Raw genomic sequence first — 25,723 nt, 5'->3', positions numbered from 1 at the left:
ACTTGTTTTCAATCATGTCATTTGAAAATTCGCCTAGCTGTCGATCATGAAATATGATGCTGAGCTGCAGTTTTGCTTTTAGCCTTGATGGAACAGGAGAGTCATGCACATTCAGTGTGGTTATTTGACGCAAGGTTTGTGTTTTCTGCACCTTACAGAAGGTCCATTAAATCCATCCATATGCAGCCAGCTCTGCATCATCTTTAATATGCAGAGTTTTTACAAATTAGGTGGTCCCACTTTTCCAGTGTGTCTGTCTCCGTTAAGGCAGCTGTCTCCTTTCACAATTAAGGGATCATTAGTAGTGAAATGATGGTTTCAGAGATTCAACATATTTTGTTCCATTGAACTCCATTGAGGCGACTGCAGATTAAATTCTCATACATTTCCCTGAGTCATAGTGTATTAGCACAACTCAGTTCTCTCCACTAGGCAGGGAACACAGTAACCGTCCTGTACTGTTAAAATCACAAATGAATGTCTGGCCAACGAGGGCAATGGATAATAAATAATTTCTAAAAGTTAACAGCAGCTGTATAGAGAATTAATCAGTTGGAGCCATTTACTGACTTTCAGGAAGGCCAAATAATAACAGGAACAGGGGCTTCAGAAGTCTGTCCTCTCCTCGAGCTGAACTTACACACACCTCATTAAAAATGCATGTTTCCATACCGCAGGCTGCGGGTGGACGACACAAAGCTTTCCTCACCGCTAATGCGACATGCATTTGGCCGAGAGGTCTGTCGCGCGGCATACTTCCACCTCAGTGGCGAGAGTGTGACCACGTTCCTTCGCGCTCAGTCAGCGGAGCAGCAACAGGAGCCACACGGCCGTCTCACGGGACCGGACACCACCGCAGTCCGGTTCCTCCCCTCCTCATTGCGAGTCAGTGGTCCAGGGCAGGCCTTTGTATCTGTACAACACTATGCGACTCAAGGGAGCTCCTGCTGTTCCACTACACTGCTCCCTCTATCAAGACATCACAGAACAGAGAGCTGGCCTGAGAACAGACATCTTCTTGAAAGGCACCAAGGGGTGGTTCTGTGAATGCTTGGTATGTGTAACTAAACGCTCTCCCAAGAGGGTTATTTTAGAATGTTAATTGACTTTACAGAACGTAAGTTCTTATTAATTTAAAACTCCAGTTAGATGTGATAATTGTTAGGTAAACGACTGTGAATAATTGAGGGAACAGCCTGAAGTGGCCTTTAAAGTTTTAAAGTGCAGATGTGTGTTAAAGGAGGCTGGTAAAAACAAACTCTGGGGTGCCAGGGATGAGGAGCTGTGAGATGGTGCAGTTACTGTTGCGGCTTTAACTGATGACTGCGGGAGCGTAGAAGTGTAACTCGATAAGTCTGAGGTTTCTTGGCCGCAGGACCTCCCTGGTAGTGAATCAGTCTCACCGCCTTCATTTTAAAAAGCCTTATCTGTTTGCACTTCCAGGCCTGATTCACAATAAATTCCCCTGAAAACCCCTGTCACTCTACATGAATTTATGTCAGACTTTCCAGCACTCAAAGGAAAGTAGCCAAGTTTCAATGAAGTGCAATGTAAGGAAAGTGTGAGAATTAAGACTGGGCTTTTGTTGGGGAGGTTTACACATCTGATTTCAGTGACAGTTAGTTGTGACAATGACAGTCACAGCAATGCCTTGGAAACATGTTTCTGGGATTCCTCGGGGGTACATGGTCAGAGGAGTATCAGTCCTGATATGTTTATAGAATCCATTGCGGTGGAATCGATCCAAGTCTTCTGAATGTTCTCTCACAACGAGGTATCTCTTGCCGGCTCTGGCACTACTGTTGTGACTCTCCACCAACTCCATTAACCCTCCGATATGCCCTTCCTATTAATCCCTCTGCAGCCAATCAATACCTTTGGCCTGGACAAATTAGAGGAGAATTTCCAGTGTTTAATGGGGTCTACCATGCCACAGTATGCAGTATATCAGAAAGCCTTGGCAGCTTTTGTATGGATGATTTAGTTCACTCAGTTGAGATATTTATCCACTGCGTTATTAACGGCATTCAGTTTGGTCATCATCATTTAGGTAAGAATTGAGCTCACCATGCAGGTTTTCATGAGTGTAAGGAGGCCCTGTTTCGTTGTAAATGATGTTGCACATGTGTTTGTTGTTCTGAATGTTGATCCATTCAGTAATAAATCTTAGATTGCAGTTTATCTACTCTTAGTCTATTTGTCCATTTGCCCTCATGGATTAGCTGTAATTATCCTGTGTTGTTGAGAGGTGCTCAGTGTGACCATTAATGTCATGGGTGACGGATGCACAACTGTGGCTCCGGCTCTGTGTGGCGGCTCGCTAAAGTTATTAGTCTCCACAGGACAGAAGCAAGGGAAGCAGTGTTAATCATCATTGGTGGAGAAAGTCTGAAAAATAACATGACAAAGAGTCGGAAATGGTAATGAAATTGTTTAGCCAGCTGTGGGCTGCACTCACACGTCAGACATCTTTCAAATCATCGGCCCTAATACTGCAGCTCCTGGTCCGTTCTTGTAATCCGTCAGCACAGACATCAACTTCAGCTCATATTTACAGGGCAATGCTTCATCGCGGCCTGCCATATTAATGGTCTTTAATGTTTCTCAGCATGGATTTTCTGTCGAGATTTTTGGACACAGATTGATTTATTATTAATCAGCAGGGTCAACTCTCTCACTATAACAACGTCTTGTGCAAGCTAATCAAGTGGCAGTCTTGCAGTAGCTGCATTCCTTAACCTCTGTCAGTCCTTTCCTGTTGAAAGAAATTGCACCTCAAAAAAGCCAGATAATATGTTAAACTCAAGTGACGGGTACTTAAAACTGGGAGCACCAAGTTTATATCGAGCTCAGAAATTTTGAAAACCTGGAAAAGAATAGTATCTGCTTTGTCCTCCTCACTTTCCTGTGGAATATTCAGGTTGGGACAATTTGACCGCACTAAATCACTACACATTAGCGCAGTGTAATATGTAGCAGGCCATGAAAAATTCAGCATGCATCCCAGATTGCAGTTTTGAGACCAGCAGTCAAGGGCTTTGACAAATTAACCCTCAGCTACAAGCAGTGAGTCACCCCCTCCCTTTGTGTGAGGGCTCAGACCCAGGAGGCCCATGTGGTGAGATCAGTGCTTTCAGTGGTTCTGGCCAAAACATTCCACCCTTTTGACAAGAGGACACCCAGCTGCAGACAAACCAGGAAATGAAAGAAAAGTATTCTTTCTCCCACAATAGAATCACCTGAATGTGTCCATTGAAGCCCTCAAAAATAAACCCTCCCATGGGACATGATAAAAATAGATGAAGGCAGATGATCAGACGTCACTGTATGGTTAGACAGTACACAGTGATACCGTTCATCCCTCAACATTTTAAAGTTTATTATTAATTCAATTTTGTAAAATCATTGTCAGTTACAAGCATACTTTTCAAATTCAGAAGCTGTATTGTATCTGTTTACGTGTATCTGTCTTGGCATGTTTTACACTCTATAGAGTGGGAGTTTAATTTAAAGCACATATTAAACATTCAAATCACAGACCAGACAGATGTACAGCTGCTTAAAAACATTATATTTCTTGCACTGTGGATTCTAATGTTATTATAAAAATTTGTATTGTTTAAGAAAAAAATCATTCAGCATGATGTATAATTGGTTGTAGTGATTTATAATTACTTGTACTCACTTGTATGATGACTCGTGATGTCTTGATTTGGTTTCTCTCTCAGACTCCTCTGCTTGTGTGTGTGTGTGTGTGTGTGTGTGTGTGTGTGCGTGTGTGCGTGTGCGCGTGTGCGTGTGCGCGTGCGCGCACAGGCTCTCTCTGCCTGGCATAGGCCCACTAGTTCACACGGTCATGTCTCCTTCTCTTGTCTCTCTCACACGCTTTCTTTCACTCTCCCTTTTCCGCCTTCCCTCCCTCTCTCTCCTGTTGTCTCTCACTCCATCTATTTCCCTTTCTTGTCTGGAGTCCTTGCTTTTGCCAGTATAGACAGTGTCTGAAAGACCAGGTGCTGCAGACTCCAGCTGCAGGTGTCCAGCTGGGAGGCTGCAGCTCACAGTCTCCCAACAGGATATGGCTGCGCAGCAGGTCAGGTCTGTGCTGCGGAGGTGGCCTTCGGCCTGTCACAGTGTCAGCACGCTGTAACTATGCATTTGTCAGCATTCAAGGCCTACACACCACGCTGCCTCTCATGGAGAAATCCATAGCTAACCCCATCCATCGCCCCCTCCCCTGGCGGTGACTCTGTCTGGTCAAGCTACACCATCTGATTGGATTAGGCACAGCACAACAGCTCTGGTATTATCCAGCGTTAATATGTGTTAACATGACATCAGCCTTCCTGGAGAGCATGACTGGAACATTGTTTTATTAAGCCAGACATTTACAAAGCTTCAGTTCTGGGATCTAGAAATGTAAAAAAATATTTTTGTGTGTGTGTGTATGTTTTCACTCTACATCTCTGTGAGGAAGCTGGCCAGCACTTCGCACAAAACAGAAGAGCAGAAGAAACAAACTTACAAAAAAATCAAAAAGAAAAAATTAAAATGCAAAGTGAAGAAACCCAACCTTGGACACACATTGTTCACAAGAGTCTCCTAGCAGCACCCAAACATCTCTGTTTAATGTGCTTCTGATTAGGCAGGTGTGGTTAATTAACCAATGGCTGGCTTCACATGCACACAGGTAATTACAATGACAAATAATTACACAATTAACAGATTTGGATGCACTTGATAAAATGATCTCCTGTTGGTAGGCTTGATTTGGATTGAAGACAAAGGGCCCTTGAACATTTAGCATTTCAACAACAACCACAAAGTAACAATTAACAAGCATTCCGTTTCTAGGGGGCAGGTGAAGGCTCTCCTTCACAATTTCATATACACATATACACATTAGTTATGATTGTTTTTATTTACTGTTATGAGGAAGATGTATAATGTCTCTGCCAAGGCAAATCTGCATTCTCAAAACTGGCTTATTTTCTCCTGGTGAAAGCTGCCACCTGATAGTATTCAATAGCCACCCATCCTCCTTATCGCATTTCAAAAGCAAATATCCTCCACACCGTATGCCATATCCTGTTTGCATCTCATTTTGCTTTTGCTGATAACAGCCAAAAAGTCTGACCTCACACATGCTGTGATCATTTGAAGTTATGTCCTTGAGTATTACTTGGTTAAAATATGAGGACTTATATGTACACATTTCCACAAATATTTTGAGAGAAAAAAGAAATGAGTACAAAGCCAAACTACATCTGATATCCCTTATTGATCATAATTTTAAAAATCACAGATCAACTACATTATATTCACAGCCACTCAAACTGAAGGCTATTGAAGTGACCTTAGGAAAACACAAGATGTTAACTGGAGATGTTTTTAGTGTTTAATGTATGACAGTATTGCATCACAGAAATATTTAAATATTTGAGCAGTTTAGTTGTAGTAATCACACTAAAAGCTTGTAGTGCAGCAAAAGCATCCGCTCTGTAGGAAGAAGTTGGATAAATAGTCTAAAGTGAAAGACATGATTATCAAAAATTGCAAAATAACCCTTTTGAGTTATAGTTCTGCACTGTTCTAATGATGTCAGATCTGATCAACCAGGAAGGATAAACCAACTACCTTCTCTCAAATCTAATATAAACTGGGCTCGGCAAGTTAGCCATTATAAGGGAAAGTCCTCTATCATGTATGTTCAGGCTGTACTCAGAATTATTCGTTGGGCAGGTGTTCCTGTGGAGAAGTCTGAAACACCTGTGATGCTGAATTTTGGTCATGTGCAAAAGCAGAAGATGTTCTGTGCAACTTGCTCTGAATGTTGCCATGTTTAATTTTGTCATGCCTTAGCATGAAATGGTTTCCAGAATGTTGCTAGTAGTGAGCCAATAAATGGACAGGAAGGATAAAAATAAAGCATGACAGATCCAGACCTTAAAATGTGTGTGAAATTTGTATCAACTAACAACATTTTGGTACCAGAAATCATTCCGCTGGGAAGAAAAAACCACACACTGTTGCATCAGTTTAAGTGTAGTCATGTGGCAACACACAGTTTCAATGACTTTCACTGCATGACATCGATCCAATGAATTTACACCCCTGATCACAGACATATGAGACTCTTGTCACCTTCTGCCATGCACACTGTCACCACCACTCCCCCGCAGTCACTGTCTGACACGTTTCCCACACCAGCATCTCATAGTTCCCAAACCGGAGTGTTTATGGAAGAAGCACTAATGGCACAGGGTGTCCACATCAGAATCCTGTACCTCTAGTGATTTGGGGGCGGGTCCGTGAGCAGCATTAGATTTCTGCCATAGTTTAATGGAATGCAACTTAAAAAAACTAAAAACTGTGAAAATTGGCCATTGGAGCAGAAGCCTTGTCTGTGTAATGAACGGATGTCATGTTTCCTGGCAGAATGACATGTCTATAGGACCTTACAGCATTACATGCTCTCACTGGTCTGGGAGTGTTGTTAGCCTGGTCTGACGCTGTTGCTCGTTACATTTGATGGATACACTTATATTCTATTTTGCTGGAAGTCGCTCTGGGTAAGAGCGTCTCCTAAATTCGTGTAATGTAATGTAACATAGCCCTCCATAAAGCTGTCACATTCTGGCCCAATAGATACATCAGGCTAAGTGTTTTGGATGAAGGCAGTCACAATAAGAAATAAAATGACATCGTTTTGTAGATTTGTGGCTTCTTTGCACAGGACTGACACACAGAAAGTAAGCATGCAATAATTCCTTTTGAATTAATGAGTCCTTTTGACAATGAATATTCATTGACAATACTCAGCATTTGAGCGTCTTGTCTGCAATTCAGTTTTGCATACACATTTCAATATTAACAGAAAACTATGCTGTTCATTGTTTTGGTGTGAATGAAAAGTTCGCAGTAGAAAGTTTATTTGTAGCTATGCTTGTTTTAGAGGTGCCATATAAATGATGAATTTACAGAAAATGCATGCTAAAATCATTAAAATTTCACTTTAAATTTCAGGTTAACCATATTGAGTTCAATTTACCAATCATTACAGGCTATAATCTAAAAATCATTCAAGTGTATTGCTGCCTCCTATATAGTGTAATCAGTTTTGTTTGTTCTGTAACACTGATGTTCTGTAGGTTATAAAACTGATGGTCAGTATAGCTTAATTGTCTTTGTATAATGTCTAATGGGAAATTTTCCTATTACAATGACATTCTGTGTCCTGTAGTGCTGTGTAGTCCAGTTCTGTTGAAAATGACTGAATATGGCCATAAGTTTTCTTACAGAGTCTTCATTCATGTAGAGTCATAATGAGTACAGTGAACCATAATGAAAGCTTCCCTTTCATTTTCATTCTCCTGTGTCATGCACAAGTCTGGCTTTTCACCTGGGCTGTGGGAGGAGATGGAGAGTTTGTGGTCGCCAGGTGTCTGTGATATGCCGGTTGAAGTGTAGGGGCAGTGTGCAGAGTTGACTCAGCCAGCACTGTTCAATCACTTTGCATACTGTACTGAGTACTGGAAAAACTGTGGTCATAACTGGAGTACATTAAATGACACAGGTGTCTGTCCTGCTCTGGGGGGACAGTGGGACCTGAGTATATTACGCAACATAATTTATTTACATAACAGGCATACTTTTCCTGGGCTGCTTCCATAGTTTACTTGTCATTCATTTATTCAACTGAAAATGTATTGATTTGTCAAGTATCTCAGATAAACAAGAGAAGTACCCCATGGACATGCAACCCCATGTTCATAAGCTCATTCATCCAGTAGTATGCCTCACTTTCTCTAACTGATAACACACAGAGTCGTATCACTAGACAGCACCCTGGACTTCAGGCTCAGCATAAGAAATGACCTGAGACCCTGTGGACATCTGATAGAGGGTCCAGCTGTTGTTGTCTGAAGGTCTTTGACTAGGTGGCACGACACCCAGCAGTGCAGTCAATCTGTACTGGTCTCAAACTGTGCCATCATGCATTCAGTCTGGATTTGCTGCTAAGAAGCAGGAGTGGAGCTTCCTCAGCAGGTGTGGCGGTATTGATTTCCCTGATTTGTGTCAGTGCACTGATTGAGTACTGTTGGGTTTGCCTCATTATATCATGTCTCCATGGTGACCTTTCTGTCTTCTCTCCCTTTTCAGTTGTCAGCCCCTTCGCTGTGTGTCCACGCCCTCACTGACCGCTAGCAGTCAGAGTTCACAGGTAGGTCCTCAGGCAGCAGTTGCCCCTTTCAACCACAGTGCAATTTCTGCCCGGCAGTTCACTGAAGCCCACAAATGCTTCGGTCTCATAGTCGTGCCAACTGTGGACAGCACAGACCTCATTTAACCTTCCTGATCTAGATCACAATTAGCCCTTTCTTCCTTGTGCTGATATGGATTTCAAAGCATGGCATTGTAGTCTATTTGTGGCCACATCTGCATACAGTCTCAGTTCGAAGACCCTCAAAGCTTTTGATGTATATTTTTCCCCATCAGTAATTCTTTTAGATGCTTTTCAACATATTTGGTGTTTTATGTGTGCATGAAGTCTCTTCTGGCTCTCCTTACAGATTGTTATGTTTTAGTCAGCCTTTTCCTTACCTTGCTCCCTCAGAAGTAGATTTGAACTTTGAATGTAAACCAGCAGATTAATTAACTTAGTCAACCACGTAAGGTAAAGACTAAATTCCACTTTGAGTCATTGATTCAAATAGAGTTCAAATACAAAGAGACCCGATTCATTTTGAGCGGTGTTAAACGACGCGTGCGTAAGAGGGTTAAAACCATGTGCGATGTGGCACGGCTGCCACTGCCATCACCGGGCCCTCCCAGGGAGCGGGAGATAAACAGCACTTAGTTTGCCCTCCAACTGGGGCTTGTCTCGTCTCGCCCTCTCAGATAAAGCCCCGGCTCGTGTGAGAGCGTGTGCGGCGAAGGGTTTATTTCATTAGATAGAAATCGAAGGAGCGCTGCCGCCTTGAGCCTCAGATAATGCCTGGAAGCTCCCTCCATCCGCAGACATGGATTTCTCCAAATGGGAGAGAGAGATTGGAGCGGGTGCAAGGAACCTCTCTGCTGTATCTAAGGAGGAGATGATTTTGGACACATAATAAGATGGCACCGGCCCTAATAAGAGTAGGATTTGCCTGAACAGAAACCAATCGAAAAGACAAGGAAGGCCTATTCCTAGTTACAGTATTGCTGTAAAGAATGAGGATCTCCTGAAGAGCACGGTCTTACTGTCAAGGGCATACTTGCATTGCATGTCCATGAGCTGCCGTTTTGCTGTTGCACCCGGGTCATGAGGGTGTTCACTGCGGCAGGAAACTATACATTCTACAAATTCCTCACATGCAATTTGAGGTGTTTCAGACTTGGCCCAAGTTCTCATTTTCCCGCCAAGAGAAAAGGATTCGATCTGGTTGTCCATGGAGAGTTTGGGTGATTGTTATCAGTACAGTAGTTCATTATTTCCTGCTGAGTACAGTAATGAACTGGACCCCCTGTGCTCAGTGTCTTGGTGGAACATTCCAGTGTAAATCAGCGGAGGGGCATTCCAGCCATTCAGGCAGATATTTCGGAGGGGCAGGGCTGAGTTATAAGAGGATTTCTGCCCAGGGGGAATAATATTTCCCCTGCATACTTTTTTAATAAACAAACAAGCCCTGACATTGACCCTATCCAATCGTGTACTATCTGTCAGCATAACAATGGCTAACTAGAACCTCATCCATACTATTTCAGACACTTTGCTGTATGCAAATGTTTTCAGTCTGGTATGTGGTTATCCTGTTGACTTTGTGCGGCAGGGAGTGGAGTCCATCTGATTAAGAATAGCTGTATAGCCTCTGCATATATGCAACAAGAATGTAATAGACAGCACATGGGTTTTGTTTGCTGCCATTACCGTCCTAAAGAGTTTTGTGTGTCTGGTTTTGTTTTCTTTAACTAACCATATCTGCCTGTATTGCACAGGAATAATAGAAATGATGCAGCAAGACTGCCATCCTGTCATTTCAGATGATATTTCCTGTATCTGTACCAGTGAACTACTTTTATCTAGTTCACTCTAGAATCCCTGATGAGATGAGATTGTTGTATGTATTGTTGTAGGTGGTAAAGGAGCAGTAAAGGAGTATATGATTTGAAGGAGCTTGTGATTGACTCGTACTGTGTATACCCATCCTGTATTTGGAATCCCCACGACCTCTGACATGGACTGGGGTGATGATGGGTGGGTGCAGCTGGGAACTCGGGAGGATCATCGCACTGATGGAATGGCGGCTTGCCAGCGAGAAAGGTCGTAATAAACTAGCAGCGTATTTGCTCTGGTATTTTCCTCTTAGCAAGCATCGCTTGTTATCTAAAAACTAATGATCCCCTCTCAGCGGTAAATTATAGGGGCCTGGACGATGTGATTTAAAAGTGCTTTAGGGATTCTCCACAGGACCGATCTGATGATGTCATGGCAGCCCAACTCACGGCTTCACCTTCCTTCAGACCCGATCTCCCTTTGCTCAAAAGCGTTTGTGAACTCTCACATGGAGTACGCTGTTTGTCTGGGTAATGGCTCCTGCATTCTGACAGTGTCTGTTTTTTCAGAAGCTTTTAAAGCTGTCATTGCCTGAAAAAGAGCATGCTTCCTTACGGCAGCGCTGAAAAGGGTACTGTACTAAAAAAAAAAAGAAACAAAAAAAAGTACACAATGATAAATTTTTCAGCAATACAAAACAGCCCTGCCAGATAACTGCTTGTCACCAATACTCTTTCTCCCAGGTTCTCGTTCATCTATTATTCATGTAACGCCGCTCAGGGCAGAGTTCTGATTGCTGCAGTGTTCCACTGACAGCCCTCCTTCATGGATCTGAAATTTGATTGGTCATAAAATTGTGAGGTGTTCACATCACAGGACGAAAAACACTGTGATCAATCTAGCACAATAAAGTGATCCCTGGATTCAAAAGTGCAAGGCCATCTTGTCACTTTGTGAAATGGCACTGAATCCATTTGGGAAGGTTTTTATTGAGAAAGTTTCCCAGCAGTTGGCTGCAGGTTTGACTGAATCATAGAGCTTCAAAGACAATCTTGCAGTACCCCATACCAGGATGGCTCTGTGTCCTCTACTGCCAATATAATTTTAATGTAGCTGCTCGGTGTGATATGAACCTAGGCAATCCATTCTCTTTCAAGCCTCTACATTATCATTTCATTTTAGAAAAATCTGTTCCAGCTCATATTTTTCAGATATAGATGTATATGTGAATGATATCCTATATCAGAAATGATTATTCATTCTATTACTTTTTTCCCCAGAGTAGCATTTTATTTTGGCCTGCCAGAATTGCATGAGAGGCAATATCAGAATATTTCAGGAGTACCGTGAAGAAAGGCAAATATACTTTTACAGGCATTTCTTAGAATACTGCAGCTGAGACCACATGACCAATGGGCAGCTCCATGTATTTCATGCAGAGAGCGTGTTGTTGACTCTCCAAGTGCCATACTCATTTTCCAAGAGAAAATGAGTATGGCAGGAAGCATATTGCAGATGTGGCTTTCTAGTCATGCTGTACTGTACATGGGAATGACCAGTGTCTTTTGCTGCATGTGGAAGCCAAGTGCAGCCCAGCTAAGACTTATGCTTCACAGCGCTCTGGGATAGGAGCACTTCATCAAAGACAGAAGTACAGTACACTTCAGGGCTAACCCCCTTTCCCTTAAAGGGTGAGAAACATGACCCAGACTTTTCAAAAGGAAGTGCGGAGGTGGATCTTAAATTTGATCAAAGCCTCGCTTGTACGGAAAAGGTTGCACAGCCTGGGGTATAATCCTTCTCATACTGTTTGATGGTTGTTTTTTTTTGTCTTGGAGGAGACTGGAGGGAAATAGGAAGGAAAAAAATCCCCACATCTGAATAAAAAGAGTTCTCATGCCTTCATTAACAGCAACAGCAGTTGTTTCTGTCCCAGTGAAGCTGTTGGCCACAGTCCTGCCCTCACCACCCAACAGCTGCATGGTTTTCCTGTCCCTAATTCACGCTATTGCAGAGCTGAGTAACTGAGCTGAAAATGAGAGTGGCCACTTTACATGTTGTATCCCAGAGCTTTGTGTGGGGAAACTTTGTGAAAGATGACCCACTGGTTCTGTCTTGGCACCCAGAGCAGATCACTCAGGTTTCCCCGACAACCCGCATCCCTGGGGTTCAGTACACATCTTGTGTACACAGTAAAGGGCAAACTGCACTGGGCCTGTTCACCTGATGGAAGATTTCATTTTAAAATATGTGCTCAGAATGCACAGGGTTGTACATATCTCCCCACACATCTGTCGACCACATGGCTAAAAATGGCTCAGCATGTTTTTGCAAGATGTTCCCTTTTGTTAAAACCCCTAGCCCAAAATACCCTGCCCAACCCACCTTCTGCCTCTTTGGTCACATCCATATTTCCTGTCTTTACATGTTTAGACATAATCCCCCCCCCCCCCCAACATACACACACACACACACACACACAGGTAGTATACACATAGGTGCACATATCAGTATACAGGTATATTTAGTTTGCAGGCTGTGTGTATTAGTTTAAATTGTAGGAGGAAAGAATCAGGTGTCTTCTCGTGAGGATTTTATGGTGCAGAGGCAACCATTGGCAAGTGCACCTTGACATGTCAGGTCTTTTAAGTTGTATCAAATCCTTTTTGTCATCAGCTAAAATGCACCCGTGTCTTAAAGTAATGTCATTTAATAATCATTTTATAGCATCTGCAAAAGTGAAAATTATCTCACATATGTAGTGAAGCTTTGAAGTGGATCTCATTTCAGTGCCCTGCCTGTGTTGCAGTTATTAATTTATGAGTGGTGTAAAGAGAGCTTTTTCTCCCGTGTAGATGAGGCAGTATTTGAGATTGGATTTAGACATCAAAAGCAAAGATAAGTGGCCTCATTGTGCTCCTGCTGCAAAGAGTGCTGCATACCAAGCAAAATACAATGCACACATTGAACTCACTGAAGATAAATATGAAAACAGATCTGATGGAACTTTAACAGCATTTAAATGTCATTCTGTCAGGCTTACGAATCATTTTAACGTTGTGGAAAAGGAGGGTTTTTGATTCAACCTTTTCTTACTTTACTTTTCTTTGTGACATCTCAGTGGACAACACCCCCGCCCATTGTAAAACTTGTCTGACTCCTCTTGCCCTTAATGATCCTTTCCACACTATACTGTCATTCTAGCGACAGCTGTTCACTGTTTTATAGTCAGATATAAATTCCGTATTGTATGCCATTGCTAAACATTACTTCCCATGAACAAATCCTTACAGTGAAACTCTATAGCAGAGGGGGAGGGGGATTCAGGATTTTAGTTCTGGGGATGTGTTAGGGGGGATGTATTAGATTCCAGTTCTGGAGATGCCTTTAGTTTGTGTTCTACCTCAGGCTGAATGATCTAATCAATGTCACGCTACACCAGATCCAAAACTATTGTTGATTTAAAGTTTCTTCAAAAGCATGCAGCTTTGTTGGTCCAGCAGACTCAAATTTCCGGCCCCTGTTTCACAGGCGCTCATCTTTCTCTGCCTGTCTGCTCTGCCAGCTTGGCATTTCCGTATTACAGGGCCCCTCACCCCTCCCAATGTGATTGTGCTGTGTGGCGGAGGCTATAGCTATGTGCTTGCATTAGATTCAGATACAGCTTTATCCTTCTGCGGATCAGCCCCATCGCAGAGCAGCACCACTTCCCATGTCCCACTGCCCTGATATCCAATCTCCTCATCTATTAGCATTCAGCTCTCAGAAAGACACGGGTTCTTTTATTCTAGCCCATTAGTAATGGAGTCAACCATTTTTATGAACATGTGAATTTAATCTCTCTCTTCAGATCATTGCTCTATGTCTGGCTCTAATCTTTCTGTATCTGCACAGCACAGACAATGAAATATGGTTATGTTCTACACAAGATTTTTGTTTTTTGATGCTGTGGCAACATGCGACTATTACTTCTCCTGATTCATTGCATGTTTGTCAGATTTTTTTTTTACCCTTGAAATGAATTTGAGTTGACAGTCAAAAAAGTGTTTTCTAGTAACATTTCCTTTACAAATGTGGTCCCTGTTCGTAATTTGTTAAGCGCAGGAAATAATTTGCTTAGGGCTTATATTAGAAACATCTGTCATGTCACTGAAAAAATCTATAAAAGAAATCCAAAACTTGTGTGCAGTAATTAGTGGGAACCACGTCTCCCACAGCTGCAGACCCCTCTCCCTGTCCTGTCAGATCAGCCTTTATGAACTCCTTACAGATGTTGTTCTTCATAGTCGTTTCAGTCAGCCTGTTGGAACTGCCGAGTCCTGAAAGCTCCGAAAAATCAATCGGTCTGCAGGGAGGCTTGTTTTCTTCCTGCCCGTGATCTTCAGAGAGCATTCTGCATTTCTCTCGGCTCCCAGCAGTTTGTCGGTGGACGGCATCAGTTTTTCATCACGCAGCAGCTGGAGCTCGGTACACAGGCCCGGTTCATCACAGGCCAGCTGCACGCAGTTGAGTGACAGGATTGACATTTAGGGGGGAGCAATTCGTAGAGCCACCTCATCTTGTGTAAAGGTTTTAATAATTGCATTTTTGTTTCTTGAATCGGTCAAATGCAAGCCTTGAGTCAGTTCATATTTTTTTTCCTTCTATTTTCTTTAGCATAATTTTTTCATGCTTTTATATGTTTAAGGGAATATACTGAGTAGTGAACAGACATGACGGCGGCAGTGTGGCATAGTGGTTAAGGAGCAGGACTCGTAACTGAAAGGTTGCAGGTTCGATCCCCGCTGGGACACTGCTGCTGTACCCTTGGGCAAGGTACTTAACCCATGATTGCCTCAGTAAATATATCCAGCTGTATAAATGGATAACATTGTACAGAGCTGTAACCTATGTAAGTCGCTTTGGATAAAAGCGTCTGCTAAATGAATAAATGTAAATGTAAATGTACATGACAGTGGCGTTCACACAGGAAGTGTGAAAAAGCAGAGGCTGTTGGAACTAGTCGTATTAGTAACTGATGACAGCTTGATGGGACATATAATAAGGTGTTCCAGAAACCAAGAGGAGATGCTGAAAAACCAAAAGGGTTGAGTGTAAATTAGGGTGTAATTTTACCATAGACATATGTGCCTTCTGCTTTCAGTGGCTGTCCTCCAAGTACTCCTTTCAGAAAGACACTACTGGATGTCTAATGGCTCACTGACAGCAGTTGCAAAGCAAAGCTGTGTTAAGTTGAGTTAGGTTTTATTTATTCATATATATATACATATATATATATATATGAATAAATAAAACACTTAAATAAAACCAATAGATTAACATTCTGACAACAACTGAAACTGACTGTCACATGGTGTTCTACATCAGCCACCATATCATAAATGACATTATCTTGATGTTCTGATTTAACATGTCATGGTCATGTTACAACTTTGTGATAACATAACAAACCCTAAAAGTCTACATCAGCTGGCATAAATGCTTATAAATGTCTGTGTGGTAGAAATGTGTGGAAGCCTGAAAATCATGGAGGTATTTTTCACAGAGGAGGCATTTGAGACAAAAGTCTGTTGATTGGTTCCACCAAACAGTGTTTGACAGCCTATAGTTGCTCTGCCCATTGTGTTAGATCACAAAGGCTTTATTATCCCATCAATAGTAGAGGTCCCTTGATTGAACGTAATAGCTAAAGGTTTGGATAGAATATTGAAGTAGGAGTGTCCGGCTATATCTTAAACTAAATGGCTCAGGATAGGGTCAGATTTTGACTGTCCAGTCTGTCACATGCTCATTACCTTGAATTACACACTTAATGCTAAGTATAAAACCAAAAGACAAATCTTAGTATAACTTGGCTGTGAACAGAACCTACAGCCCTCTGGCAGTGGTGCCATGAGCCTGCTCCACTGGGATCTTGTTAGGCATGCCCAATCATTAAACAGGGCAGAGAACTTTTCAGTGTGGATCAGCCTTTCAGTCTCTGAGATATTTTGGTGATTTCTCTTTTTGCATATCTCCAAGAAACATTGAACTAATTTGTGATGTCTCTGGTGTCTTCTTTCACTTTCTGTCCAGCACAACTTTGCTGAAGTTACTGATCTCCACCCTTTGCAATCATGGAAAGAATTTGTTTTGTGTTTCTGTTTTTCTCTGATCTGAACTATAATAGGCATTCTTATATGACCCATCATTACATCATTGCAGAAATAAAAAAAGCCAGTTGTAATGTGTGCCTGCTTGACTTGAAATGTTCCCCTTGGGTATGTGGTAGGTGAATGGGTGACTGGAGTGACCTAGAATTTGCTGTGTGCTGTAATTACAGCAGGCTCGGGAGAGGAGAAAGGAGGTCCTGTGATATGAATCAAAAGTGCCTCCCTCTCTTCATGGGCCATGTATGAGGACATCCTATACCAGCCCGTAGTGCACATGAAGATTTAAGATTAGCCTTTATTCCGTTCCCCTGCTCTGTGCTAATGAATACTGCGCAAAGTCAATTTTGTTTTGTCTTTTTTATGCCTTCTTATGGCTGTTGGTAAAAGGGATTTCAGGTTTCTGGTAATGCTTTATGTTGGTGTCCATAAAAAAGGTCAGTACGCCCACTTCGTATCCTGCTGAGCCTCTATTCTTAGTCTGCTGAATGCCGTCTATAGTGTCTCCTAGAGAGCTGTGCAGAAACTAATGGCCTTTGCTTGTTTACAGCTCCTTAAAGCATTAATAAACAAGCAAGTGGAGTGTTTTATTCATACTTGAGCTGAGGAACTGCTGCAGCATATACTTTGCATATGGCAGTCATGTGCTGTGCTCTCTGACAGAACTCCACACTGACAGATGTTTTTTTTAAAGTATGCATTCCACTGTAGCTGCTACAGCATTATCCAGTTGTGTTAAATTGATGTTGCCTCACATGGTAATGTCTGCCTTTCTAGGGCAAAAATCCAACAGTTACTGCTGACCAACCCACACCTAAATCCCTTGAATTATGAAATTCTGGTGTGGACATGCACTACAATAATCGCAGCCATTGTATGCCACAAATGAAGCTTGTTTTGTGCACCATATTAAAACAAAAAGGTTCTTTCCCCCCTATAGTTCATATTTTGTGAATGTGAAAGAGCAAATCTATTGAGCTATTCCCTACACAGGGTGTAGAGCAAAATAGCTGGGTAATTGTTTAGTCAAATATGAACAGTGGAAAATGTCAATTTCTATGTTTTACTTTAATTACAAACCTGGATTACGGATCCAATCTCCTTGCAAATTCTATTTGTTGTTCATTTATCGTTCATGTGTGATAGGAAGTACTGAAAAAGGCTTTGTCTGCAAACAGGCATTGGACTCAAATACTTAGCAAAAAAAGAATGTGTTTTGTGTGACTTCACAATTAACAGTGTAACGTGCATTGGCCGCTCCAGTCAGGGCCAAAGGAAGTGGCACTCAGTAGACAGGGTACCTCTACTTCCCTAAATAGTTGTCACAGCAACCTGAAAATTTTCATTCTCTCAAAGCTAGTTTGACTTTTGCCAAATTTTGTCTAGATTAGTTTCATTTGTGTTGTTCACGGATGGATGGACGGATCGATTTACATCCGGTCACTCCTGTCCACCTACGGGTGATGGACCTAAAAAAGCTCTAAATCTAGTAAATTTTCATGTGATATTTGAACCGCAAAAAACTCAGCCCGGTGATAACTGATTCCGGTCTCAGTGACCACCTGATCACTTCATATTTTCAAGGGATTAAACGTCATATCAGAATTCAAAGGTGTCCCTTCATTTGTGAAATGGATCATACAAAATCAAAATGGGGTTAACTGTCTTAACTCAACCTTCAATTACACCGTTATTGTATCTTTAAGCAGAAACTCAACATGCCATATCCTCTCTCCCAGTTTAATATTTCATGAAGAAGTGTTCAAGTGGATTATATGATTATGTAATCCAATATTGAATCTGCCCATTTAAACAGTGCCTTGGAGTTTCATTTGGAAACAAAAGGCAGTAATGTAACTGGTGAACCACTGACAGTGAGTATCAGGTGCAGTCAAAAAGTTCATTTGGTCAAATGCCTATGAATGACTTAGTGAATGAAGGAATTGCACTTATGCCCTGCCTTTCATCCCTTTGAAGCTTTACAAAGCACTTAACGATAAAGGTGGTGACTTCTCATTACTAATGTGTAGCACAGACCAGGGTTTAACAGACCATTTTGTAACAGAACAGTCTCATGTCAGCTGAGGTAGAGAGGCAAGAATTTGTTTAACCACTGAAAACAGGGAGTTATTACATGGGCATTGTACAAGAGAATCCCCTACTATTTGTGGTAAATACTGTGAGGTTGTTAATGACGTTTAATTAAGTTTAAATTCTCAAAGGAAAGGTGGCACCTCCTATAGCACAGTGTCCCTATCACCAAGTGAGACATTAGCTATCTAATTTGCCCAAAGGGAGGAATGACCCCCACTGGCTCAAGTTTCAGATGCCAAAATTGTGGGCCAGAGGGATCTCACAAGTGAATTTAAAGATTGATGCGATCTTGTCAGCTCAAACTAGGCTCACTCCTGTCCACAGACAGATGATGCATAACTGAGCAGGGCTGACTTCTGTGTAACCGTGACCTCGTCCGGCTGCTGTTTATGTCTCATCTCTTAATCATCAGAGAGACGAGACCCGGACAGAGAAAAGGTAATCAGATTAGACTGAAGCATGCTTACACATTCTGATTCATATCGCATGGACACACCCCTCTGCATTCTGATGGGAAGGTGCTGTAGGATTAAAAGCCAGTCCCGTTCATTGTTCACATTTTTTTTTGGCCAGTTTTAGATCCATTTCCATTCAATAATGTTGAATGTTTCAATTTGAAAAGGTTTAATAACATAAAATAGGTTCAACAGTACAGTATGATACAATAGCAGTGAGTTGATATAATGTACTAATAAAGGTGTATCATTTGTCAAGCACTAGCTCTTCAACTAAATCAATCAAGTATGCATTTGCTGTGGTTTCCATGTCTGCATCTATGACTCTTATGTAATACACGGGGGCAGTCATGTTCCCATCCACCCTCAGGTCAGGGGGGTGCTGCACGCACAGGCTGTTTCAAGTTAGGCTGAAAGCTGACTTTTCAAATAGCCACACAGGTGAATCATCTGTCACTCACAATATTGCCTGTCTCAACACATTATGAATGGCAGCGGGTTGCCGTGGTTATTGAGCTGAGTTCTTTATCCAGAGGGTTGCAGGTTCAGTTCCTGAGAGGGGAGCACTGCTGATGTGCCCTTGAGCAAAGTACTTAATCTTAACTGCTGTGATAAATACACAGCTGTAGAAAAGGATGCATTGCGGAGAAAATGTAATGTTCCAAGCTGGGTTATATTCTCAGCAAATAATGAATGGTCAAGTGAAATCAAACAGCAGGCGTCAATACCTATGATTACCTGATTATCTGACTATTTGTTTGGTTTTACCCCCAGGGCACACTCAATTATCTTTTCAAGGCCTAAACAAAGGTGATTAATCAATATGGACCAGATAAGCACTGCATTCTTCCTTGTTCACTTTCCCCTCTGGCAGATTGTCCCAAACAGCCAGGTTCTTTGCCGCAGTCTCATAGACAGTAGTCTTTGCACACAGCTGCTTTGTGTGAGCATGTACACTGCACTGCTCGCAGTCAAGGGAGAAAAAGATTTAACCTCCCGATAACAAATGCATCTAGTTTGAGAGCACAGCAATATCCTGGAATGAAGACTGTGTTGGAATTAGATTGCATCAGCAAGCGGCGGAGTGCTTGTGCGTCTTGTTTATCAGCGCCGACAGAATTTTTCTCAAGTGTCGTCTGCCTTTTTAAAACAGAACTGAAGCCCCATTCCCTCATGCATACTCACCTTCTGACTGACGTGACATGCAGACTAATTTGGCTATCTTTGACTTGCACAGAGCCTAACCGTGTGTATAAAAATTATAATTGCAGAAAATGAGGGCTGTATCGATCTGGTCTACCGAAGGTAAGAAAGGGTTTAGTCTCACATGAGAGTGCCCACATTATTCCGTGATCAATAGTTGGGAGCAGAATAGTCACAATGTGATTTATGTGCACGGGAGGGTGTGAGGGTGAATTTTATATATGCTGTTACCACAGTCATTTGTACAAATTTTAAAGCATTTGCTGAATGAAATAATGGGCGAGTGTGCGTGTTTATCATAAGCACCTGTGTTGCAAGCAGTTGCATGAGGGGCTGGTATTAAAGTTTAATGCCGCTGGCGTAACTCATCACACAGGCCTTCCTGTTCGCTCGTGTAGATACAAACCTCTGCCTTTTTAATCTTCTCTTAGGCGACTGAGCTCAGATACGGCTCGGACTTGTTGCGTCGTAAAAAAAAAAAAAAAAAACGGCCCTGATCTTATGCCTCTTGACAGCTAACAAAGGACACTTGGCCTCGCCCCTCATGCGGCAGGGTCCAGTCAAGCGGAACATTTGTACACGGTACTGAAAGTAAAATCACCGCAGGCCATCGCATGCTTCCCGATTGCGTGGAAACACAATGCATGCTAGCCTCTTTTTGGGAAAGAGAAATGACTAAATACTGAAGCAGATTGCATCTGTTGCACGCTTTACAAGAAGGTAATTTGTTTCTCGTCCCCCTTCCAACGAATTGCTTCCACCTTTCAACCAAGAGGGGACTGACTGCAAGAAAAGGAACCCTGCTTGTTGTTCTTGTAACTAAATTACAGTCTCATAATGCAGTGGGAAATCGGTAAAGAATTGGATAAGTAAAGGGGAACGACTACTAGCTGCCCAGAAGAGACGATTGGCAATCTAATTAGAGCACTATAACGGATGACTGCTTGAATCGTCTGATTTTCAGCCAAGATCAACATTTGTGTTTGTTCTCGATCCCATCTTTATGTTATCCTGTATTTCTGGTCATGTTGCTTTATACACTATAGGTCATGGTGGTGAGCTCTAAAATTTCAAAGCACTCATTTTCAGTCAAGAAGAAGTCAAAGGAATTGAAAATGGATAGCTAACACTGAAATATATTCTGTTACTATAGAATTTATATGATGATGTGTGATGCATTTAAGCATAATAAATCTCATATATATAAGAATATATAAGAAATAACTTAGAAACGCATATTACCAAAATGCGCAATCATGAAAACTTTTCCAATCAGGGCAAATTTTATTTCCCTCTGGTACAGCACACTTTTAAATGAGATCACCATCAAATGACGCAGAGATCATCTGTCTGAACAAACTCACAGATTCAGCAGACATACTCCCGGTCCTTGTCTGGGGGAAGAAAATAAAACATTAACATCCGTCAAGGTTTTAAATGTTTAATTGATTAATCCTGTATTCCCCTCTGAGATGTGAAACTCCCAAGTATTTCAACACGGGCCTTCAGACTGCAGCCACAGAAATGACAGGGTGTGTGAAAGTAATCAGCGCTTTTCCACTACAGGACTGTCAGAGAGCCAGCAGAATGCGATGTGGCCCTGGCTCACCCCTCAGCCCGATAAGTCCCATCCAAGGGGCCAAACCTCATAATGACGTGAGAGGGAAATCAAACAGTTCCTCAGATCAAGGAGCTGGGACACCCTGGCATTTTACTGCCGCCAGCACGGGCTGAATAATTTAGGCTGCCAGGGCCATATTACTGTATGTGTGTCTGATCCTGAAGGAGCCAGCGGAGGTGAGGCAGTACTTCAAAGATGGGTCCTAAAATATATCGTTCCTCTGGCCCCGTGTCTAAGGGAAAAGAACATGCTCACAAACACGTACAGTACCCAGGGTGAGGCTACAGGCCTTGTGGAGAATGGTTAGTCTAGACTGGCTAGTTTATGTGCATTTCATGAAAAAATCAAGAGGATATCTAGATGAGCCAAAAATATATATGTATACAGAACTTTTTCATAATGTGATCAGCAATACCATAGAGGAATCGTTTCTTAAATTAGGGAATTTGAAAACTTTTATTGAAATGACCTTTTCTTATTTACAAGTTAAAGTCAGTTCAAAGGTATGTTCATGGATTGACATCTGTTCACCAGTTTGAGTTGGTACACAAATACACAAAGAAGAAATGTAACACCTTTTACTTAATTTCCCCTACAAAGATGTCCTCCAACCATACTTGGAGTTACTGTGTTACTGCCCTCTTGTAGTTACTGTGACATTAGTGCACCAGAATGACAGTTTTTTTTAACACATAGTGAGTATGACTATACAGCAGGTAACTTCATGCAGAACATTGGACTTCAGCTGTATTGTTTAGAGATGTGGATACACAGGCTAAGCACCACTGTTTAAAAGCTATTGTTATTGCACAGTACCCCTCAAGCACTTCTGAGAAAACCCAAGTGCTCACCTTTGACTTCAAAGGGCAGACAACAATAACAGTTCAAATGCAATGCTTTTTTTGTTCCAACCTTTCAACGAGCAGGAATATCTCCACAGCAACAAGAGTGCAGCGACATGTTAAGAGTGTTCGTCGCAGAGAGTAGGTAAATGTTTGCATTTCCTGGAAGAGCGGCTCCAGATGTTGAACGAGCGGGTCTCCGAAGACGGCCGCGGTCCGGGCTGACCTTCAAGATTAAAGTGGCCACAGAGGCGTGATGACGAGCCGCAGCCCCTGGGTCCCTCCTTCAGAGGGTCCCCTTAAAAGACAGGCCAAGCGAAGTGGAAAGCGCAGGCACTGTGGGATTACCTGCGAATGAAAACCTGCTTTCAAGTATCTCTCAAGAACAGACAGTGCTCTGACAAACAATGCACTCTTGCAGAGGGACTTCGCAGAGACATTAGTTGACATTTTTTTTGGGGTGGAGGGGTGTAAAGAGGATGGTCGTGACTGACTACTTGCCCGGTCCCCAGTGCATTCTGGCTGGTGAAAGGTAGGGGGATGAAGGCCAGGCAGCTTCATGCAGTAAGCAGTAAAAACAGTTGGAAAGCTTACATCACCAGGTATAAAGAGAGAGAGAAAGGAAGCACATTCACTGTGAGGGCTGTCTACTGAGAGATTTTGTGTGCACCGTCAGATGCTGGAACATTGTCAAGTACTTACCTCTAATGTTTCCCACATGCAAATCTGTGTAACCTGACTTAATACTGCAATTGGAACAAGCTGTGAAACGATGCTTGTCTGTTGAATTTAATTCTGTATTTGTGCCATTGCTAGCATATTTTTTTAGTAGTATACTCTACTAATGTATACTATACTAGATACTGTCTACCCCGGCATCAGTACCCACAATCCATCTCTGAGACCTGAATGCAAAGACTGGGTACAGAATCCAGACCACAACCTTCCTAGCCGTATCACTGAAGTGCCATATTTCAGACTTTGAGGGTGATTTCCTTGAAAACATTACAACATTTGGGATAAATTAATGGGATTGCTTTACATCTCTGTTTTAGCAATGCAAATTTTAGTATTCACTCACAAAATAATGCTAGTGATTTTCATCTGAGAAAAATGATGACCTCATTCTTTCATGCACGAGCTCGCTCTGTGAAGTCAGCGGAGTTCAGTCCATGGAAAAGAAGTAGTGTGTATCCAAGGTCAATGGAACATCTTTTAGTGGACTCCAGAGAGTCTCTCACCAGCTGAGAAGCAGGACCCAATTACCTTTCTATATATGTGATCACAGCACCACTTTAAAAAGGGGATTAAGGCACAAAAATACGGGCAAAAACTGCCTTGGAGAGAGGCTGTTCTGTAAGCAGAATCACATGAGCTTTTTTTAGCTTTAGCTGTATATATGTGGTTCCTAAAGAAACAACATTTCAGCCCTATCCCTTTAATCTAACTGTGCTTGTGATCTGAATATAGGCAATATAGGCAAGCTGTCTGTTTCTATTTAAATTTGTCATGTCAACACAGTTTGAATATTTGTGTCTCAAATTGCACTCCATATGCTTGGTGCACGATCTTCAAACTCATTATTTAGATCAGAAGGCACATCTGCTTTGAAATGTGTTTGAAGCACTCTGAGGCACTACAACTAGCAAAACGAGCATTTTGTCTTTTGTGTTGATGTCTAACTAAAAAAAATGTGTCCTGTGGGAATGGTCCGTTCTTTAAATTATGCTGGTCAAGTGTTTGTATTCTTTTGTAATCTTTAAGGCCTGAAACTCTGAAGCTGTCAAAAGGGCCTTTTTCCCTTTTGTGCTGATAAAAATTCTATGTCCTTGTGGAGTATGTTGTGGGAATCATTTATGTCCGTCTGGTCAAGTGGTGCATACACTTAACACCTGCAAAGGCTGTGCAGCGTCATAGTGCTTTGGGTGAAGTAGGTGTCTATTTCACTGTGAAAAGATGTGATACAGAACATGAATGCTGCCTAGTAGCGTATTTGTTCCTTAAATGAGCGGTGGTGATGGTCACTGTTTCATTTTAATGTGTGTTGTACCACCCCACCTATGAGATCAATGGTCGCTCATTGCATCCTTAAGTACAATATGAAATATGAGCCTCTTACCTACTTAGGGGCATGGTCATTAAGCTCCATTTGCCTTATTCCTCCATCTCTGTGGAGGACTGAATGGATGAGAGACGGAGAGTAGCTTTATTCACATTGTTTTGTAATTGCATTATCCCTTCTTTACCACCATTCTTCATTTATTGATATTTGTTGAATGGCTCTAATCACATCATCCACTTTAGCCTAAACCCTCAGCCGCAGTAATCTGAGATGGTCCAAGTAATGGTACAGCACATCATTCTTCACTCACTCTCACCATAAAAAAAACATCTCTTTCAAAATCCATTTTGACTTTGGTTTGTATAGTGGGGCCAGTCTCATTACATGCATGAGTGCGGTCTTTGCAGATGACAAAGCTATTAGTAGGATCGATTTGCTATCAGTTCAGGTGGCTTCCTGTCAAAATAAGTGGCAGGGGAGTTGAGCACCTCTAAACACTGAATTAGGAGTTGCCCTTTGACAAGGCAGAGCTTTAGCACATCGATCCCGGAAAGGACAAATAGCCGATTGGGTTACATGTGATTGACAGCTAATTAAGGCTTTCCTTGTGTGGCACACGTGCCTGAAAGAAAAGGCCTATCTTTGCGTTTGGGTAAAAGTATTATGCGAGCTCAAAATAGAAGTCACGCAACACTGCACGTATGAGGGACCATATAAACTACTAGAAAACCGGAAGCTGACCGGGAGGAATGCACACACATTTGAGCTGAGATTCCACATAGCCTTTCCATTTTACGTTGTTCTGAATCAGAAGGAAGTGGAGCCTTTTGTGACGATACTGTATCTGTGTAAAAATGCATTTATTCAGAACATTGATGGTGGTAACACTGATGCTTATTTAAGTTGCTTGCTCAGGCTAGGGCTGGGCAGTATATCAACTTTTTAAGGTATATCGATATATTTTCAAAGGAGATATAGGATGAGACAATACCGTTTGTATCAATATAGTTTGATGTTGCATTACATAACCCATTTCTTCTGCAAAGCCATGCCAGTGTTTGCATCTCTCCTCTCTCACACTCTCCGCGCAACCCCGCCCCCACTCTCCCTCTGCGTCTGCGCGCAAACCCGGCCCCACTCACTCACAAGTTCTCCTGCAACATGGATTGCATCTGTATATTTTCAGGCAGGGAAGGAAACGCTGTCTTTGCATTTTATTTTGATCACAGTCTGTTTTAATAAAAGTGCTTGTGACCAGGGTTTC

General features: G+C 42.1%; 1 protein-coding gene across 2 annotated transcripts in view; it reads left to right on the top strand.

Annotated features, from left to right (window-relative positions):
• mid2 (midline 2) overlaps positions 1-25,723 on the top strand; it is a 132,831-nt gene that overhangs the window by 32,925 nt on the left and 74,183 nt on the right. Inside the window, exon 3 of one of the 2 annotated variants that reach the window (XM_036548676.1) lies at positions 8,161-8,221. The exons of the other annotated variant lie outside the window; for it this stretch is intronic. The gene's annotated coding sequence lies outside the window, so the exon portion shown is untranslated. The remainder of the gene's footprint in view (positions 1-8,160; positions 8,222-25,723) is intronic. 2 annotated transcript variants of the gene reach the window in all.

The sequence above is a fragment of the Megalops cyprinoides genome, chromosome 16 (genome assembly GCF_013368585.1).
Source record: "Megalops cyprinoides isolate fMegCyp1 chromosome 16, fMegCyp1.pri, whole genome shotgun sequence".
In the NCBI taxonomy this organism is placed as follows: domain Eukaryota; kingdom Metazoa; phylum Chordata; class Actinopteri; order Elopiformes; family Megalopidae; genus Megalops; species Megalops cyprinoides.
Note: the sequence above shows the minus strand (reverse complement) of the source record. Positions and strands in the feature narration are given on the sequence as shown.